The sequence below is a fragment of the Lissotriton helveticus genome, chromosome 1_2, assembly GCF_964261635.1.
Source record: "Lissotriton helveticus chromosome 1_2, aLisHel1.1, whole genome shotgun sequence".
Lineage (NCBI taxonomy): Eukaryota > Metazoa > Chordata > Amphibia > Caudata > Salamandridae > Lissotriton > Lissotriton helveticus.
In genome coordinates this window covers 373892698-373913289 of record NC_136058.1, presented here as the reverse complement: position 1 = coordinate 373913289, position 20592 = coordinate 373892698, and positions in this window count along the sequence as shown.

Below are 20592 nucleotides of genomic sequence, written 5' to 3'. Positions count from 1 at the left end.
CAGGCCTAGCTCAGCACATGCACTCAGAGTGCGCACGCACTTTCCACTGGGACACAGTGAAAGTGCGCAGAATCCAAAAATCACCATCTCCAGGTCACCATTTCAAGCAAAAAGTCTCGGGGTGAACCTGCCCTAAGGGCCAAAGTCCAACATAACCCCCTTCCAGCCAAAACGCAGGGGAGACCAATCACCACCGTGATGGACTTCCCTGCTTGGGGCGATAGAACACGGACGCGGGCCCACAACTGCAGGGACACCCTCCTGTTCTACGCCACGGTGAACCCATGGGATTCCTTCTAAACACACTGTCTGGACCAACTGGGCTACCCCACTGGTACTCCCAAGTTGTCCGCGGCCAGGACCAGGCCCTGGGCCACCCAGGTGCCACTGGTCCATGCCAATTCGCAGAGCGGGGGGTAGTAACCCCTGGCAAATAGGAGCCATTCTCCACTCTTCCTGTCTGCAAGACAGGACTAGACTGCCACTGGTTCTCCAGCCTAAGGCCTACAACCTCAGGCGGACCAGGAGTCTCAGGGAAGGCTCTCCTCCCCCTACCTCTTCTCCTAGGGTTCCTCCTCCCTCTGCGAGGGGTACCCCTAGAACGCCATTCCAACCCAGGGCTTATCCACTCAGGTTGCACCGGGGTCAGAGGTGGGCTCTCCCACCCTCTGCACCCCCTTCCAGAGGTCTGCCCTCTCCCACCTGGAGAAGTTCCTCTGGAAGAAGAACCGGTCAGGACACTGGTTACAGTCGTCCTACCCTTCAGGTCAGGCTGATCCTGAACCTGGCCTTCCAACCTCTGGTCTAAAACCTTCGGTGGAACAATTGCCTGGCACTCCAGGACTTCTGGGGATTCACACGCAATCCCCCTGAGGCTAACACATGGCCCATGTGTTGTGTGACTGTCTGTCTGGCGCAGATCTCCCGCTCCCTGTCCACCTGACAGTGCGCGAAGATCCCCCAGACCAGAAGTGGTGTCACCATGGTCACTACACGGGAACCTAGCCCAACTGGGTAGTCCCTGACCCACTGGTCCAGCCACTGGGGAACTCCCCCAATCACTCCTCACTCTGGACTCCTGTACCCTCCCTACCGGAGCGGTACTGCCAGCCTCTAGAACCACAGGAGCTCTGGTTACAGACGCTCCAGGTCCTCTACTCACTAGGAGATCCTCCTCAAATGGGTTAACAGGACAGCCTAGGTCCCCAACCTGGTGTTCCCTCAAGAAACCACCCAGGTTCTGAGACAGGGCTTCGGGCCTCTGGGGGCTCTCAGCCACCCACTGACTCCTGCTCCACTGAGCCAGGCAGTCAGCCCCTACACCCTTCTCACTAACCAGGGACCTAGCTGGGCTACACTGAGCCTCTTCCACCACGCTGGGCTGGAAGATCCCTGACCCACTACTTTTGGAGTCACTCACCAATGACTCTACAGAACCTCTGGTCCCTTCCCAGCGGTCTGCTTCCTCTGCCAGCTCACATGGTTCAGACAATCCACACCCTAACAGGTGTTGGCGCAACCCTGGTGAACAACAACTGAGCAACTGCTCTCTGAGAAACATATCGAACAATAGGTCCCAATCACATTTCGTGGGCTCCCGTACCCAATCACACAGGGCTTCACAACAATCATCCTCAAAGTCTGCCCAAGACTGATGAGACGGTTTCCTAAGGTTCCTAAACCTCAACCTATTCTCCTCCTCTGGGGAAACAGGAACCATACTCTGGGAACTGGGACTTTCTAGACTGAGATTTAAATAGCTGCCACCACTGGACCCAACCCTCCCTGGGGGATCCAGAAACTCAACACTGCGCGCAGGGGATAGTCTACCCTCCAGAGCTACTTCGCCTCTGGTGGAGGCCCTCTCAGCCTCCTCTATCCTTTCCTGCGCTAAGACCCTCTCGGTCTCTAGCTGTTGCTTCTTAACCTCCAGCTGTTGCTTTCTAATGCCCAGCTGTGCCATAGCCTGGGCATGCTCCAACCTGAGCCTCTCTAAAGCCAGCTGGTGCTCCCTTTCTCTCCTCCTATCTTCCAGCTCCTCTGGGGACAGGGAAAGGGATGAGGCGCTGCCTCCTAAACTGGACCCAGCAAGGGACTCCCTATCTATGGGGTCCTCACTATCTGCTGGCGTCCCTGTGCTATCATCTTCTTCCTCCTCCTCAGACTCTTCAGGGCTCCCCTCTGACCCACCACCCTCATGGTGTGAGACCCGGGCCCTCTCCTCACTGTGCTCACGCTCCCAGTCCTCCTTCTGCCATTGGATCAGGTTACCCCTAAGTTGGGACTGGGCGTCTGACTCATTCACTTCAATGTCTCTCTCTTCGCAAAACTCTCTCAGCTCATGCAAAAACAGACCCCAGACATTAAAAGCAGACTCCATCTTGGCAAGATGCTCACAGACACGTGCAACACAGGGGACTTAACAATCTGAAGTAAGAGGACACAATTCCAAAACTTCAACAATCTCCTTATCAAAGAGAACTCATACTCATGCGTCCAGGAAAACACACCATTCATCCACACACACCCTCCCCTCGGATCGGTAAGGCAGTTTCTACCACCCCTGACTTCTCAACCTGACCAAAAGCGACACAGGTACCAAACTCTGGAAGCAGGGCGGGGGACAAATGTACTGAACACAATCAAATGACACTCTTCAGGAGAAGAAACAATGGAATTTCAAAAACAATCCCCTAAAATGTGGTCATCTAAAATGCAGAGTTTTGTGGTATGGCCAGTTACTACTAAGGTACAACGCAAACACAAATCCTTATCCCACCGCTTGCCGCCAATGTTGGAAATGGGATCCCCGGCTGGCCAAGGCTTTCGCCAAAGTCAGTCAGAGACCACCACACCCAAGTCAGGGCAAGGGAGTTACACGCCAAGATAACCCCTACTCACCCTCTAGGTAACGTGGCGCGAGCAGCAAGGCTAAACTTGGAGGCGATGTAGGCTAAGTATTTGCGCACGCACCCCAGCAACAACAACCAAAGGCCCACCACAAAGGAAACTCCACACAAGGTTATATAAAAATAGCCTTTGTATTACACCAAAACACATTAGATAAAACACACACTTTACAATGTGCCAGAGGCACGGGCAGAATTTACAAGGGATTATTTACAAGACAGGGCCACCTGGACCCCTGTCAGGAATCAGAAGTAGCACTTTCAGAAATAGCACTTAATACATAGAATCTAGCACAAAATAGCACACAACCAGTAATTACTGGTAACCAGGACCTCACTAGTACCACCTGTACTAGGGAGAAAACAACCACCTATGTATTACAATACCTGTAGGGGTGTAAGAGGAAAACACATGATGCAATGCATAACATTCATTCAGAGGTGTAAAGGCACATGACGCATAAACAATACATTCAGAGGTGCATAGAACAGCAACACAATATAACAATAGAGCGCACAACCAGTAATTACTGGTAACCAGGATCTCACTAGCACCACCTGTACTAGGGAGAAAACAACCACCTATGTATTACAATACCTGTAGGGGTGTAAGAGGAAAACACATGATGCAATGCATGACATTCATTCAGAGGTGTAAAAGGCACATGACGCATAAACAATACATTCAGAGGTGCATAGAAAGTACAATTGCGCCAAACTCACGTAAGTCACCACCTGTGACTGTCCCTAGGCCCTCTGGCCTCTCTGGGGCTAGGACGCCCTGTGTCCAGTGTCCTAAACGGAGCAGTCGCCCACAAAGTGCTGGGCAACTGGATAGCACAATGATGGGGCCAATGTAGATGGAGGAGCCTCGCTGGGCTCTCAAAGGATTGACCGGGCCCTCAGGAGCTTCTCGTAAATAAATGGCCCCTGAGCCTCTCACAGGGCTCTCAACAGAACACTGTGGGCTGCCACTGAGCCTCAGGGCTCTGCACGACGAAATGCCCCCACGAGCCTCTCTGGGCTCGCAACACAAGGTGGGCACTTGGAGCCTCTCAGGGCTCAAATACTCAATTATGCCCCCGGAGCCTCGCAGGCTCCAACAAACAAATTGAAGGGAGAAGGGGGCCCAGGTCACGGGGGCGGCACCGAAAGCGTGCCCGACACACCCCCCAACCGCCTCCCTCAGAGCCCCACTCACCGGTCTGGCAGGCGGCTGCTTCAAGAGAGCTCCCGCCTCTCGGGGCTCTCTGCAGACTTCTGTCCTCCCTCTCCTGGGCTCTCCCTCGCTTTGGGAGCCCGGGGGGGGACAAGGGAAGACGCCGGCTTCTCTCTCTCCTGTTCCCCGGATCCCGGGGTCGGCTCCCGGCAGCTTCTAGCTTCCTCCTTCCTGTCCCGGGCCGGCAGCCAATCAGAGCGCGGCCCGGGGAATGACGAGTGTCCCGGAGTACCGCCCCCGGCCTGCCTGACTTCCTGGTCGCGGCCGGGCGGCCACGGGGACAATCTCCGCGGTAATGCCGGGTGGGCACCGGCCTTAGAGATAAATGAAGCGCTCCCACAGCGCTAGTGGCAGTGTACAGCGCAAGATCCTTGGCAGGGTGGGCACCTGCCAGGGGACTGCAAACTCGGCGTGGGCAGCCGCAAAAAGGAAAAGTAAAGCGCTCTCAGCGCTAGGGTGAAGGCACAGCGCTCCCAAGCGCTACAAGCCAAAGAAAGCGCTTTTAAGCGCTATAAGTGAAATAAAGCGCTCCCAGGTGCCCTCAGCAAGCAGGGCAGAGTCCCAGCAGTCCTTGGGCAGGCAGGGGGGGCAAGGCTGGGCCCAGAGCCAGCTCACTGGGTCTCCAGGCAGGGAGACACCCCAAGTGGCGGTCCTCTGGCCCAGCAGAAGCAACAGCCCCTCAGGATCCTGGAAGAGAACAACTTCAGTGGGGACACAGCCCCATTTTTATACAGTGCATTCCTTTGTCTGAGGGTGCAGAGTGGGGGCGGAACCAGTCGCAGCTGGTTCTTGAGTACTCTGTTTACCTCAACCACCCTCTCTATTCACTGGCAGGGCTTGGGTCATTAGACACACCACAGGGGGGCGGAGCCAGCATTGTGTGGGGAAAACCCAGCCCATCCAGGACACAGGTACACTCCTCCCACACATTACTCATGCAGATCTCCCACTCACCACCGGGCAGACCCATCCAGACTTCCTGGAGCCTGGCATGCCAGCCAGCTCCAGCCAATCACACGCCAGCACCCTCACAGCACACGTACAGCCATGTCTAGAAATGGCGCTTCGCTACTAGACACATACATGCTGCATACACCGTTGCGCAGCATTCACTCACACGAGTTCACACATACCAGACTCAAGCCTGTACACCCCACGCATCAGGAACTACCAGGGACACATACATTCCCCATGCATTCCTATGGGCGGGCAGGCCTAGCTCAGCACATGCACTCAGAGTGCGCACGCACTTTCCACTGGGACACAGTGAAAGTGCGCAGAATCCAAAAATCACCATCTCCAGGTCACCATTTCAAGCAAAAAGTCTCGGGGTGAACCTGCCCTAAGGGCCAAAGTCCAACACTATCTAATGTTTTAGGAATAACATCCCAATAGATCTCTATATGAGGGACTATTTTGTGAAGCAGAAACTGACCTGTCAAGTTCTGTTTCTCCGTAAGAACAACATGTTCTACTTTTACCGTTGACCAGAAAAGCAGCTTGAAGTCTTTTTTTGTAGGGAAAGTATTAGAACCCGGCTCAGACCAGAGCAAAGGAAGACCCATTTTGATCAAAGTGATCTTAATTTGCTTGAACCACGGTATGTCACCTGCCCCCTGCTGCATTCTCACATCCTGTATTTCTCGGGCAAACATGGCAAGTTCTGGAGTAGACCATATGCGCCTCCACAGTGCCACCATCCTGTAGAGGGCTTGATGTTTAATAGAATGCAAGCCCATATCCATTAATAATGGTAGGACTGGTGTAGAAGGGGGCAGGCTGACAAGGTTTCGAAGGAATTTGCTCTGTATCCTATCTAGGACAGACAGATCCACACAGCCCCAAATATCGGCCCCATATAAAATGGCTGAACTAATTTTGGCACTATAGATTTTAAGAGCCGGTAAAACTCTTTCAGTAAGAGAACATCGCTGCTCCTTTACTAAACAACCGGACAAGCGAGCAAATTTCAAACTAAGCGCAGCCACTTGTTCTTTCCATCTTAATCTATAGTCTATTGAAACACCAAGGTATGTCATTGCTTCAACCTGCTCCAAGCTAGACCCATTCATGGTAACATGACCCCTCTTCGGTTTATTTTTTGTCAGGACCATGAACTTAGTTTTATTGATGTTAATTTCCAGGTCATTCTCATTACAGAAGTCCACAAATTTATTTATAGCCACTTGCAGACCCTTCTGTGTTTTAGCCAGTATAAGAGTATCGTCTGCAAATATTAAAAGAGGAAATTTAGTCCCACCCAATGAAGGGGCATCAGTCGGAATGTCTGTGAGGAATTTCACCACTTGGTTAATAAAGAGTATAAACAGGGTAGGAGCCAGGACACAGCCCTGCCTCACTCCACGTGTCACGGGGAAGGTGTCTGTGACCTGACCCTGCCGCCCCCATCTAACTCTGGCAAAATTTCCCCCGTGCATCCTGATGGTGAGATCAAGGAGTGCAGCAGGCACACCCATCCTTCTCAGGGCTGACCACATCTTTGCTCTTGGGACCAAATCAAATGCTGATTTGAGGTCCACAAATGCAGCATATATCGTGCCACCTCTCAGGAATACAGTTTTCCAAAAGATCATGACAAATCTTAATATCTGGTCAACTGTGCTTGTATATTCCCTAAAACCCGCCTGCATAGGAGACAGAATGTCAGCTTCGGACATCCATGAGTGAATTTTTCCTAACAACATTCGAGCTACAACCTTTTGAAGGGCATCAATAAGACTGATGGGTCTATAATTCCCTGCATCAGTTCTGTCCCCTTTTTTATACACGGGCAGAATCTCTGCCCCTTTCCATGAAATGGGAATCTCAGTCCCTCTAGCTATTGCATTTGCCAAAAGTGTTATATACGGGACCCAATGCAATTGATCATACTTAAAAAGGTCCGCAGGGATGCAGTCCATACCTGGGGCTTTACCATTCTGCACTTGGTTTAGGGCGGTGATCGCTTCTGATTTAGTAAAGACAATGTGATCATGAGATGGCACAGGAAACTGTACGCTGGCATCTTCCCTATTGTTATGGGAGATCCGTTCCGCGACACTAAACTGTGCCTCAAAATGCTTGACCCATTGCTCAACTGGAACATAATTAACAGGAACATGCATATCACCCGTCCCACCCCATTTTACAACCTCCCAGAATTTTTGTTGGTTGGATGAGGTGCTTGCCTGATATAAATCCAACCAACGCTGGTCATCCCATTTGGTTTTTGCCTCTTTAAGTACTTTCTTGTAGTTTGCCCTAGCCAACCTTATATCCCTGGCTATTTTAGATTTAATAGCAGATAACAAAGAGCTATGGGCGGCACGACAAGATTTGTCGTACCACTTTGACTTAGTTTGCACTTTTATCCTTCCTTTAACTGGTTCGATAAAAAGAGATTTAATTTTATTAAAAAGAGACTCGTGAATCATCCCAATTTGATCAGGTGAGATCCCTTCATCAAATAAGGGTACTATCAGGTTTGTAGCAGTTATGACCTCATCGGCAACTTTATTGATAATAGAGGGGTTGTCTAGTAACCTGGCCCATCTTACCCTTCTGCAGTCATTCGTAAGACCCGCATCTGCTGTGAGGATGCTGGTTGCAGGATCCAAAAACAAACCCTCCTGCAATAATAGTTTTATGGCCAGGGGGTTGTGATCACTTTCAGATCTGGTGACCACCACCATATCCTCCAATAATTTCCAGTATTCTAATCTTAACAAGAAATAGTCAATGCGACTCGAGTGCAGGGAATTGTCAAATGTAACCATACCCATTGTGTCTGATTTGGTCCTGCCATTTGCTGCACGCAAATTCCAATCAAGGCAAAGACCTAACCACTGCATAGCAGCCTCAGTGACTTTTTTAACTGGTGGAATAGTTAAATGAGGAATATTCCATAACTGGTCAATCTCCCCATAACCCCCATCAACAAGGCTAGGAAAAGGTTCGAATGAACAATTAAAATCTCCTGCCACCATAACACATTTATCTCTACTAATACTATTCAAAACAGATTCTAATTCAGCTACCACTCTCGCGGGCTTCCCTCCTGGTAGCCCTCTTGCATAAATATTAATAAGGAAAAAAACCTGTTTATTTTTACCACATAATTTCAGGGCCAGAATATCAGTGCTTGCGGTGGGGAGGTCTGTTATCGCGAAAGCTAGAGATTGTTTTATCCAGATAACCAGGCCACCCGAGGGACGTCCCTTCAATCCTTTGCAGGCTAATTTATAATAGTTAAGATAGCCAACTCGGTAAATGGGCTCTGTTGACCAACTTTCCTGCAAAACAATTATATCGTATAAATCTATAAAGGAACACCACTCAGCCTCTGACATTTTCCCCCTCAATCCCGCTATATTCCATGATAAAACTGTCAAAATATGAGGTGGTTTCTCTCCCATAAATACCGTTGGACTCATAGTTTCTACTGTATTCAAAGCACTAGGTGTACAATTAGGGTGTATATCCCTTTCTATCTCCCTCTGTACTACATCAATGGACCCTAAAACAATCTCCATTTCAGGGGTTTTCAAATTATTTAGGGGCTGGGTTACTACATCTTCAGGTACCCCAATATCTAAAGATTCAACATCTTGTCAATCTACACCTTCCAGCCCTGACAATGGTGCAAACCGATTTGCAAGGCGAGGATAAAACATTGGGTAGATCGGAGTTTCGGGTTGAAATCTGCCTCTAAACCTATCCCTTCTTGTGTGGCGGAATGGAGATTGGGGTCTAGTTGCGTATAAAGCAGGATAAAAATAATGCAGTGATAATGTTTGCACATCTCCAACTCTTCCAAATCTTGCTTCCCTACTAATAAATTCAGTTACCCATGGTTCTCTAAAGCTAATAACCACAGAATCACCCTCAAGGTCTTTTTTCTCAAAGCCTACCCAGTCCACCCTCCTTACATTAAGGATTTCGGGTTTTAGATCAGGGGGAAGCGGACGGTTTTTATTAAGCCAAAATATGACCTTATTGTAAAGATCCTTGTGTGTTTTTCTCGTGCCACTACTAAGGGGAGCCACACCAGTTAGAATAATAGTATAAGGCACTGATTCTGGGGGGAGATTCACACAATGCTTCCTTGGGATAGATTTGGGATGATAACTTAAAGCCTTATTCTGTGTAGAAGTTGGGTTTCTCTGATTCTGCGGGTTTATAGCAGGCTTTAGCCCAGTTGAATTCTCCATGGTTACTTTTTTGGGAACAGGTACTGTTATATTTTGTGCTGGTTTGGGAATAGATAACCCCGCTTTAGAGGTATTTTTGGTATTATTACCATGATTATTATTGACCCCTATATTATTAACCATAGTAGTAGGCAATTTAGTGGGAAGGGCAGGGGGGTTCAATCCTTTTGGCACTAAGCTAGCAAGGATTTTATTCGATGACGCTATATTATCTTTAACCAACTTATCTAAGGCATCCATTTTATCGTTTAACAATCTAGTCCTTTCGAAAAGTGGTAAAAGAAGTGATTTGAGTAGTAACTCAGTCCTGGCCAGGAAAATTTCTTCTGAAATACTAATTGTAGGATTACATTCCTCAGGATGGACAATCAGATTAGTATTAGGTGGCTGCGAGGGGGATGGAATAAAATTTCCCGCACCCTCGATTTGTACATCTGTATCAGGTGAATCTACCCTTTTACGCTTCCCACGGTTATGGGAAGATGTATGTTGTGAACTAAAAGTGGAATCCATATGTTCAGTACTGACATTAAAATTAGGCGAGTCTGAAAGGCCAGATTTCTCACTAACCAGGTCTAAATCGATAGTCCCACCATTCGATAGGTTGCCCTGTGCAGTATTAAATACACTTTCTTGGTTTGTCCCCACTACCTCCACAGAATAATTATCGGGAGCAGTTAACAATAACGACTCCACATTAGTATCGTTACTGTTTGTAGTCAACAATGTAAGTGGGACAGGAGAGACAACCGTGCTAATTTTACCAAGAGAGGAACGCTTGCCAGTAATAATATCAAGCGAAAGGCGTTTTTCAACTAAGGCTATCTCCTTTTCCAAAACGGCAGTAGAGTGTGTAAAAAATTGATCAATAGTCCCGGTAAAAGTGCCATTTGAGGTGGAAACCTGAACATGTCTTTCTTTACCCGACCTTAGGGGCATGTTTTTAAAGAGATTACAAGAATCTAAAATGTCACGGGTCTCGATAAACAATTAATAAATATACATGATATATACTTCAAAATATAAAATGCCAAATATTAAGACCAAGTAAAAGCCACAGTTAGGAAGGAATAAATGTTAGATGGGTGGCCCTGCCCGGCCTCCTGCGGCCCCGGACGGCCACAGACGGTCCCGCCCTTGTCCCGGGCTTCTCCCGCGCGCTCTCCCGCGCTGCGGGAGTGGTATTGGATTAATGTAGAAAGAGGTGGAAGGGGTGGGAGGGGTCGGGGAGAGCGGCCCAGGTGTTGGTCCTCCGGGCTGGCAGGCGCTCCTGGGAGTTGAAGTCCCTCCGTGAGCGCACGCCGCTCGCAGCCCCGTCAGTAATCTCCCCCAGCTGACCCTCCAATCTCCAGGCTGCAGAAGTTCACACAGCGCGATGCGGGACCCGCGGAGCGGGTTCCGCAAGCAGTGGGTCGACAGGCAAGACAAGTAGGTCCCAAGCAGAGTGCTCTCTAATCAGCAAAGCGTCCCACTCGCTTACAGGGAAGTGCTGTTTAAAAACGGTCGGTGGAAGGGTGGGAGGGGTCGGGGAGAGCGGCCCAGGTGTTGGTCCTCCGGGCTGGCAGGCGCTCCTGGGAGTTGAAGTCCCTCCGTGAGCGCACGCCGCTCGCAGCCCCGTCAGTAATCTCCCCCAGCTGACCCTCCAATCTCCAGGCTGCAGAAGTTCACACAGCGCGATGCGGGACCCGCGGAGCGGGTTCCGCAAGCAGTGGGTCGACAGGCAAGACAAGTAGGTCCCAAGCAGAGTGCTCTCTAATCAGCAAAGCGTCCCACTCGCTTACAGGGAAGTGCTGTTTAAAAACGGTCGGTGGAAGGGTGGGAGGGGTCGGGGAGAGCGGCCCAGGTGTTGGTCCTCCGGGCTGGCAGGCGCTCCTGGGAGTTGAAGTCCCTCCGTGAGCGCACGCCGCTCGCAGCCCCGTCAGTAATCTCCCCCAGCTGACCCTCCAATCTCCAGGCTGCAGAAGTTCACACAGCGCGATGCGGGACCCGCGGAGCGGGTTCCGCAAGCAGTGGGTCGACAGGCAAGACAAGTAGGTCCCAAGCAGAGTGCTCTCTAATCAGCAAAGCGTCATTGCATCATGTGTTATGTGCTTCTACCCCCACAGGTATTGTGATGTGTAGGTGGTTGTTTTCTCCCTAGTACAGGTGGTGCTGGTGAGGTCCTGGTTACCAGTGATTACTGGTTGTGTGCTATTTTGTGCTAAAGTAATTTTACATTGAAAGTGCTACTTCTGATTCCTGACAGTGGTCCAGGTGGCCCTGTCTTGTACATATCCCCTGTAAATTCTGCCCGTGCCTCTGGCACATTGTAAAGTGTGTGTTTTATCTATTGTGTTTTGGTGCAATACAAAGGCTATTTTTATATAACCTTGTGTGGAGTTTCCTTTGTGGTGGGCCTTTGGTTGTTGTTGCTGGGGTGCGTGCGCAAATACTTAACTTACATCGCCTCCGAGTTTAGCCTTGCTGCTCGCGCCACGTTACCTAGAGGGTGAGTAGGGGTTATCTTGGCGTGTAACTCCCTTGCCCTGACTTGGGAGTGGTGGTCTCTGACTGACTTTGGCGAAAGCCCTGGCCAGCCGGGGATCCCATTTCCAACATTGGCGGCAAGCGGTGAGGATAAGGATTTGTGTTTGCGTTGTACCTTAGTGGCAGCTGGCTGCACCACAAAACTCTGCATTTTAGATGACCACATTTTAGGGGATTGTTGTTTTTGGAAGTTTCATATTTTCTTCTCCTAAAGGTATCATTGTGCAATTGTGTCCAGTACATTTGTCCCCCTCCTGCGCCCAGAGTCGGTACCTGTGTCACTTGTGGTCAGGTTGAGAAATCAGGGGTAGTAGAAACTGCCTTACCAGTCCGAGGGGAGGGTTGTGTGTGGATGAATGGTGTGTGGCACTAGGCAAGTGAGTGTGAGTTCTCTGGGGTAGAGAGCTCGCTGATACCTTTGTGAATTGTGTACTCCTGTGTTAGCTCAGACCCCTAGGTTCCCTGTGTAATCTCTTCTCTAGAACGTCCGCCAGAATGGAGCCTGCTTTTGATGTCTGTGATCTGTTTAGATACAGTATGGGAGAGTTGGTAAGGTTCTGTGAAGAGAGAGACATAGGGGTGGATGAGTTAGACACTCAGTCCGAACTTAGGAGCAGCCTGATCCTATGGCAAAAGTGTCAGTGGGACCTTGAGCGCAGTGAGGAAAGGGCCCGGGCTTCACACCAGGAGGGTGGTTGGTCTGTGGGGAGCCCTGAAGATTCAGAAGAGGAGGAAGAAGATGACAGCACAGGGACGCCAGCAGATAGTGAGGACCCCATAGATAGGGAGTCCCTTGCTGGGTCCAGTTTAGGAGGCAGCGCCTCATCCCTTTCCCTGTCCCCAGAGGAGCTGGAAGATAGGAGGAGAGAAAGGGAGCACCAGCTGGCTTTAGAGAAGCTCAGGTTGGAGCATGCCCAGGCTATGGCACAGCTGGGCGTTAGAAAGCAACAGCTAGAGACCGAGAGGGTCTTAGCGCAGGAAAGGATAGAGGAGGCTGAGAGGGCCGCCACCAGAGGCAAAGTAGCTCTGGAGGGTAGACTATCCCCTGCGCGCAGTATTGAGTTTCTGGATCCCCCAGGGAGGGTTGGGTCCAGTGGTGGCAGCTATTTAGATTTCAGTGTAGGAAATCCCAGTCCCAGTTCCCCCAGTCTGGTACCTGTTTCCCCAGAGGAGGAGTTAAGGGTGAAGTTCAGGGACAGTAGGAAACTGTCCCACCAGTCTTGGGAGGAATTTGAGGATGAATGTTGTGATACCCTGTGGGCTTGGGTGCAAGTTCACACAAAAGATGATTTTGACGTATTGTTTGGTCTGATTGTCAAAGAGCATCTGCTCAGTTGTTGCTCACCAGGGTTGCGCACACACCTGTTGGGGTGTGGATTGTCTGAGGCATGTGAGCTTGCAGATGAAGCAGACCGCTGGGAAAGGACCAGAGGTTCTTTAGAGTCATTAGTGAGTGAGTCCAACAGTAGTGGTTCAGGTATCCTCCAGCCCAGCGTGGTGGAGGAGGCTCAGTGTAGCCCAGCTAGGTCCCAGGATAGCGAGGAGGGTGTAGGGGCTCACTGCCTGGCTCAGTGGAGCAGGAGTGAGGGGGAGACCGAGGTTCCCCAGACGCCCGAAGCCCTGCCTCAGGACTTGGATGGTTTCTTGAGGGAACACCAGGTTGGGGACCTAGGCTGTCCTGTTAGTCCATTTGAGGAGGATCTCCTAGTGAGTAGAGGACCTGGAGCGTCTGTAACCAGAGCTCCTGTGGTTCTAGAGGCTGGCAGTACCGCTCCGGTAGGGAGGGTACAGGAGTCCAGAGTGAGGAGTGATTGGGGGATGAGTTCCCCAGTGGAAGGACCAGTGGGTCAGGGACTACCCAGTTGGGCTAGGTTCCTGTGTAGTGACCATGGTAACAACACTTCTGGTCTGGGGGATCGTCACGCACTGTCAGGTGGACAGAGGGCGGGAGATCTGCGCCAGACAGACAGTCACACAACAGATGTGTCATTTGTTAGCCTCAGGGGGATTGTGTGTGAGTCCCCAGAAGTCCTGGAGTGCCAGGCAATTGTTGCACCGAAGGTTTTAGACCAGAGGTTGGAAGGCCAGGTTCAGGATCAGCCTGACCTGAAGGGTAGGACGACTGTAACCAGTGTCCTGACCGGTTCTTCTTCCAGAGGAACTTCTCCAGGTGGGAGAGGGCAGACCTCTGGAAGGGGGTGCAGAGGGTGGGAGAGCCCACCTCTGACCCCGGTGCAACCTGAGTGGATCAGCCCTGGGTTGGAATGGCGTTCTAGGTGTACCCCTCGCTGGAGGAGGAGGAACCCTAGAAGAAGAGGTAGGGGGAGGAGAGCCTTCCCCGAGACTCCTGGTCCGCCTGAGGTTGTAGACCCTAGGCTGGAGAACCAGTGGCAGTCTAGTCCTGTCTTGCAGACAGGAAGAGTGGAGAATGGCTCCTATGTGCCAGGGGTTACTACCCCCGCTCTGCGAATTGGCATGGACCAGTGGCACCTGGGTGGCCCAGGGCCTGGTCCTGGCCGCGGACAACTTGGGAGTACCAGTGGGGTAGCCCAGTTGGTCCAGACAGTGTGTTGAGAAGGAATCCCATGGGTTCACCGTGGCGTAGAACAGGAGGGTATCCCTGCAGTTGCGTGCCCGCGTCCGTGTTCTATCGCCCCAAGCAGGGAAGTCCATCACGGTGGTGATTGGTCTACCCTGCGTTTTGGCTGGAAGGGGGTTGTGTTGGACTTGGGCCCTTAGGGCAGGTTCACCCCTAGACTTTTTGCTTGAAAGGGTGACCTGGCAATGGTGATTTTTGGGATTCTGCGCACTTTCACTGTGTCCCAGTGGAAAGTGCGTGCGCACTCTGAGTGCATGTGCTGAGCTAGGCCTGCCCGCCCATAGGAATGCATGGGGAATGTATGTGTCCCTGGTAGTTCCTGATGCGTGGGGTGTACAGGCTTGAGTCTGGTATGTGTGAACTCGTGAGAGTGAATGCTGCGAGATGGTGTATGCAGCATGTATGTGTCTAGAAGGGAAGCGCCATTTCTAGACATGGCTGTACGTGTGCAGTGAGGGTGCTGGAGTGTGATTGGCTGGAGCTGGCTGGCATGCCAGGCTCCAGGAAGTCTGGATGGGTCTGCCCGGTGGTGAGTGGGAGATTAGCATGAGTGATGTGTGGGAGGATTGTACCTGTGTCCTGGATGGGCTGGGTTTTCCCCACACAATGCTGGCTCCGCCCCCCTGTGGTGTGTCTAACGACCCTAGCCCTGCCAGTGAATAGAGAGGGTGGTTGAGGTAAACAGAGTACTCAAGAACCAGCTGCGACTGGTTCCGCCCCCACCCTGCACCTTCAGACAAAGGAATATGGTGTATAAAAATGGGGCTGTGTCCCCACAGAAGTTGTTCTCTTCCAGGATCCTGAGGGGGCTGTTGCTGCTGCTGGGCCAGAGGACCGCCACTTGGACTGTCTCCCTGCCTGGAGACCCAGTGTGCTGGCTCTGGGCCCAGCCTTGTCCCCCCTGCCTGCCCAAGGACTGCTGGGACTCTGCCCTGCTTGCTGAGGGCACCTGGGAGCGCTTTATCTTACTTATAGCGCTTAAGAGCGCTTTCTTGTGGCTTGTAGCGCTGGGGAGCGCTTTATTTGTAGAGGCCGGTGCCCACCCGGCATTGGCCGCCCCAAGCGAGTGCCACCTCGCTTATTCTCGAGTGTTTTGTCGCCTGGCAGGTGCCCACCCTGCCAGGGACCTTGCCGCCCGTTTTCGCATTTTCTTCGAGGGTGCCGACCCCTCGGTAAATTCATCCCCCGCCTAGAAGCACCGGAGACGGGCCGCCGCGCTGCCCGCGACGACCCGGAAGTGTTCCTGCCGGCCGGCCAATCAGGGAGCAGGCCGACCGGAAGTCCCGCCCCGCAGCCGCAACCTGGAAGTCAGGCAGGCCGGGGGCAGGAGAGAGGCAACCGGAAGCAGACGGGAGGCCACCCCGTGCTCCGGTAAGGGGAGAAGCCGGCGTCTTTCCTTGTCCCCCCCAGGCTCCCAAAGCGAGGGAGAGCCCAGGGGAGAAGTCTGCAGAGAGCCCCGAGGAGCGGGAGCTCTCGTGAAGAAGACCGCCGCCTCGAGCCCGGTGAGTGTGCCTCGGGGGATACGCGACTCACGCGAGATGCGTGAGATTTGGTAGGGGCGGTCGATTTCTCCCTGCTGAAGCGCACAGAAGCGCTACGAAGCGTCCAGGGGGCATTTTTGTGTTGAGCCCGAGAGGCTCAGGGGGCATCTTGCTTATGCAGAGCCAGGAGAGGCTCCAGGTGCCCCACTTGTGCTTCGGGTCCCCAGGAGGGGGACTCCAACGGCGGCCATTGTTGCTTCAGAGCCCAGAGGGGTTGCATTGATTTACTTGGAGCCCTGAGAGGCTCAGGGGCCAATTTATTTCTTGAGAGCCCAGCGAGGCTCCCACATTGGCCCCATTGTTGTTTTAGAGCCCTGAGAGGGTCTCCCTTGTTGCCCACATTGTTCTGGCCAGAGCCTGCGAGGTTCCAGCAGTGGCCCAACAGTGATTCAGCTGCCCAGCACTTCGTGGGCAGCTGCCACGTTTAGGACCCTGACACTGGACACAGGGCGTCCTAGCCCCAACAAGGCCAGGTGGCCTAGGGACAGTCACAGGTGGTGACTTACGTGAGTTTGGCGCAATTGTACTTTCTGCACCTCTGAATGTGTTTTTATGCATCATGTGCCTTACACCTCTGAATGTATTGTGATGCATCATGTGTTTTCCTCCCTTACACCTCTGAATGAATGTTATGCATTGCATCATGTGTTATGTGCTTCCACCCCCACAGGTATTGTGATGTGTAGGTGGTTGTTTTCTCCCTAGTACAGGTGGTGCTAGTGAGGTCCTGGTTACCAGTGATTACTGGTTGTGTGCTATTTTGTGCTAAAGTAATTTTACATTGAAAGTGCTACTTCTGATTCCTGACAGTGGTCCAGGTGGCCCTGTCTTGTACATATCCCCTGTAAATTCTGCCCGTGCCTCTGGCACATTGTAAAGTGTGTGTTTTATCTATTGTGTTTTGGTGCAATACAAAGGCTATTTTTATATAACCTTGTGTGGAGTTTCCTTTGTGGTGGGCCTTTGGTTGTTGTTGCTGGGGTGCGTGCGCAAATACTTAACTTACATCGCCTCCGAGTTTAGCCTTGCTGCTCGCGCCACGTTACCTAGAGGGTGAGTAGGGGTTATCTTGGCGTGTAACTCCCTTGCCCTGACTTGGGAGTGGTGGTCTCTGACTGACTTTGGCGAAAGCCCTGGCCAGCCGGGAATCCCATTTCCAACAAGCACCCACAGATCTTCTAGAACAAAAGCGCACTGCAGCACCCAAAGATCCACTAGAACAAAAGAGCACTGCAGCACCCACAGATCTTCTGGAACAAAAGAGCACAGCAGCACCCACAGAGCTTCTAGAACAAAAGAGAACTGCAGCACCCACAGAGCTTCTAGAACAAAAGAGCACTACAGCACCCACAGATGCTCTAGAATAAAACATCACTGCAGCACCCACAGATCGTCTACAACAAGATCACTACAGAACCCAGAGATGTTCTAGAACAAAAGAGCACTGCAGCACCCACAGATCTTCTAGAACAAAAGAGCACTGCAGCACCCACAGATCTTCTAGAACAAAAGTGCACTGCAGCACCCACAGATCTTCTAGAACAAAAGAGCACTGCAGCACCCACAGATCTTCTAGAACAAAAGAGCACTGCAGCACCCACAGAGCTTCTAGAATAAAAGAGAACTGCAGCACCCGCAGAGCTTCTAGAACAAAAAAGCACTGCAGCACCCACAGATCTTCTACAACAAGATCACTACAGAACCCGGAGATGCTCTAGAACAAAAGAGCACTGCAGCACCCACAGATCTTCTAGAACAAAAGAGCACTGGAGTACCCACAGATCTTCTAGAACAAAAGAGCACTGCAGCACCCACAGATCTTCTAGAACAAAAGAGCACCGCAGCACCCACAGATCTTCTAGAACAAAAGAGCACTGCAGCACCCACAGAGCTTCTAGAATAAAAGAGAACTGCAGCACCCGAGGAGCTTCTAGAACAAAAGAGCACTGCAGCACCCACAGATGTTCTACAACAAGATCACTACAGAACCCAGTGATGCTCTAGAACAAAAGAGCACCGCAGCACCCACAGATCTTCTACAATAAGATCACTACAGAACCCAGAGATGCTCTAAAACAAAAGAGAAGTGGAGGTGGAGGCCATGGAGGTCTGAGGAGAAGGAGCTGCTCTGGGGGGAGAGGGCAGAGCCATGGAGGTCTGAGGAACAGGAGCTGCTCTGGGGGACAGGACAGAGCCATGGAGGTCTGAGGAACAGGAGCTGCTCAGGGGGAGAGGACAGAGCCATGGAGGTGTGAGGAGCAGGAGCTACTCTGGGGGAGAGGACAGAGCCATGGAGGTCTGAGAGCAGGAGCTGCTCTGGGGGAGAGGGCAGAGCCATGGAGGTCTGAGGAGCAGGAACTGCTCTGGGGGAGAGGACAGAGCCATGGAGGTCTGAGAGCAGGAGCTGTTCACGGGGAGAGGACAGAGTCATGGAGGTCTGAGGAGCAGGAGCTGCTCTGGGGGGAGAGAGCTGAGCCAAGGGGGTCTGAGGAGCAGGAGCTGCTCTGGGGGGAGAGAGCTGAGCCATGGAGGTCTGAGGAGCAGGAGCTGCTCTGGGGGCAGGGGGCTGAGCCATGGAGGTCTGAGGAACAGGAGCTGCTCTGGGGGAGAGGACAGAGCCATGGAGGTCTGAGGAGCAGGAGCTGCTCTGGGGCAGAGGGCTGAGCCATGAAGGTCTTAGGAGCAGGAGCTGCTCTGGGGGAGAGGACAGAGCCATGGAGGTCTGAGGAGCAGGAGCTGCTCTGGGGGAGAGAGGACAGAGCCATGGAGGTCTGAGGAGCAGGAGCTACTCTGGGGGAGAGAGGACAGAGCCATGGAGGTCTGAGGAGCAGGAGCTGCTCTGGAGGGAGAGGGCAGAGTCATGGAGGTCTGAGGAGCAGGAGCTGCTCTGGGGGAGAGGACAGAGCCATGGAGGTCTGAGGAACAGGACCGGCTCTGGGGGAGAGGACAGAGCCATGGAGATCTGAGGAGCAGGAGCTGCTCTGGAGGAGAGGACAGAGCCATGGAGGTCTGAGGAGCAGGAGCTGCTCTGGGGGGAGAGGACAGAGCCATGGAGGTCTGAGGAGCAGGAGCTGCTCTGGGGGGGAGGATAGAGCCATGGAGGTCTGAGGAGCAGGAGCTGCTCTGGGGGAGAGGACAGAGCCATGGAGGTCTGAGGAGCAGGAGCTGCTCTGGGGGGTGGAGGACAGAGCAATGGAGGTCTGAGGAGCAGGAGCTGCACTGGGGGGGAGGACAGAGCCATGGAGGTCTGAGGAGCAGGAGCTGCTCTGGAGGGAGAGGGCTGAGCCATGGAGGTCTGAGGAGCCGGAGCTGCTCTGGGGGAGAGGACAGAGCCATGGAAGTCTGAGGAGCAGGAGCTGCTCTGGGGGGAGAGGGCAGAGCCATGGAGGTCTGAGGAGCCGGAGCTGCTCTCGGGGAGAGGACAGAGCCATGGAGGTCTGAGGAGCAGAAGCTGCTCACGGGGAGAGGACAGAGCCATGGAGATCTGAGAGCAGGAGCTGCTCTGGGGGAGAGGACAGAGCCATGGAGGTCTGAGGAGCAGGAGCTGCTCTGGGGGAGAGGGCAGAGCCATGGAGGTCTGAGGAGCAGGAGCTGCTCTGGGGGGAGGACAGAGCCATGGAGGTCTGAGGAGCAGGAGCTGCTCTGGGGGAGAGGGCTGAGCCATGGAGGTCTGAGGAGCAGGAGCTGCTCTGGGGGAGAGGACAGAGCCATGGAGGTCTGAGGAGCAGGAGCTGCTCTGGGGCAGAGGGCTGAGCCATGAAGGTCTCAGGAACAGGAGCTGCTCTGGAGGAGAGGACAGAGCCATGGAGGTCTGAGAGCAGGAGCTGCTCTGGGGGAGAGGGCTGAGCCATGGAGGTCTGAGGAGCAGGAGCTGCTCTGGGGAGAGGACAGAGCAATGGAGGTCTGAGAGCAGGAGCTGCTCTGGGGGAGAGGGCTGAGCCATGGAGGTCTGAGGAGCAGGGGCTGCTCTGGGGGAGAGGGCTGAGCCATGGAGGTCTGAGGAGCAGGAGCTGCTCTGGGGAGAGGACAGAGCCATGGAGGTCTGAGGAGCAGGATCTGCTCTGGGGGGAGGGGGCTGAGCCATGGAGGTCTGAGGAGCAGGAGCTGCTCTGGGGGGAGAGGACAGAGCCATGGAGGTATGAGGAGCAGGAGCTGCTCTGGGGGGGAGAGGACAGAGCCATGGAGGTCTGAGGAGCAGGAGCTGCTCTGGGGGGAGGACAGAGCCATGAAGGTCTGAGGAGCAGTGTTGGACCTGACCCTCTTGGCAGGGTCATCCCTAAACTTTTTGCCTTCCTCCAATACTCTCGCTGACCTGTTTTTGTTGGTTTAATGACTCTGGGCACTTTACCACTGCTGACCAGTGCCAAAGTGCATATGCTCTCCCTGTGTAAATTGTTACTAGGATTGATTTCCATGCTTGGTTCATTGGATTTACTGTCAGTCCCTAGTAAAGTGCACTAGGAGTGCCAGGGCTTGTGAATGCCAATACTGCTAGTGGGCCTGCAGCGCTGGTTGCGCCACCCACAGAAGCAGCCTTAAAATGTGTCTAGGGTCTGCCATTGCAGAACCTGCGTGCAGTCTGGTACTG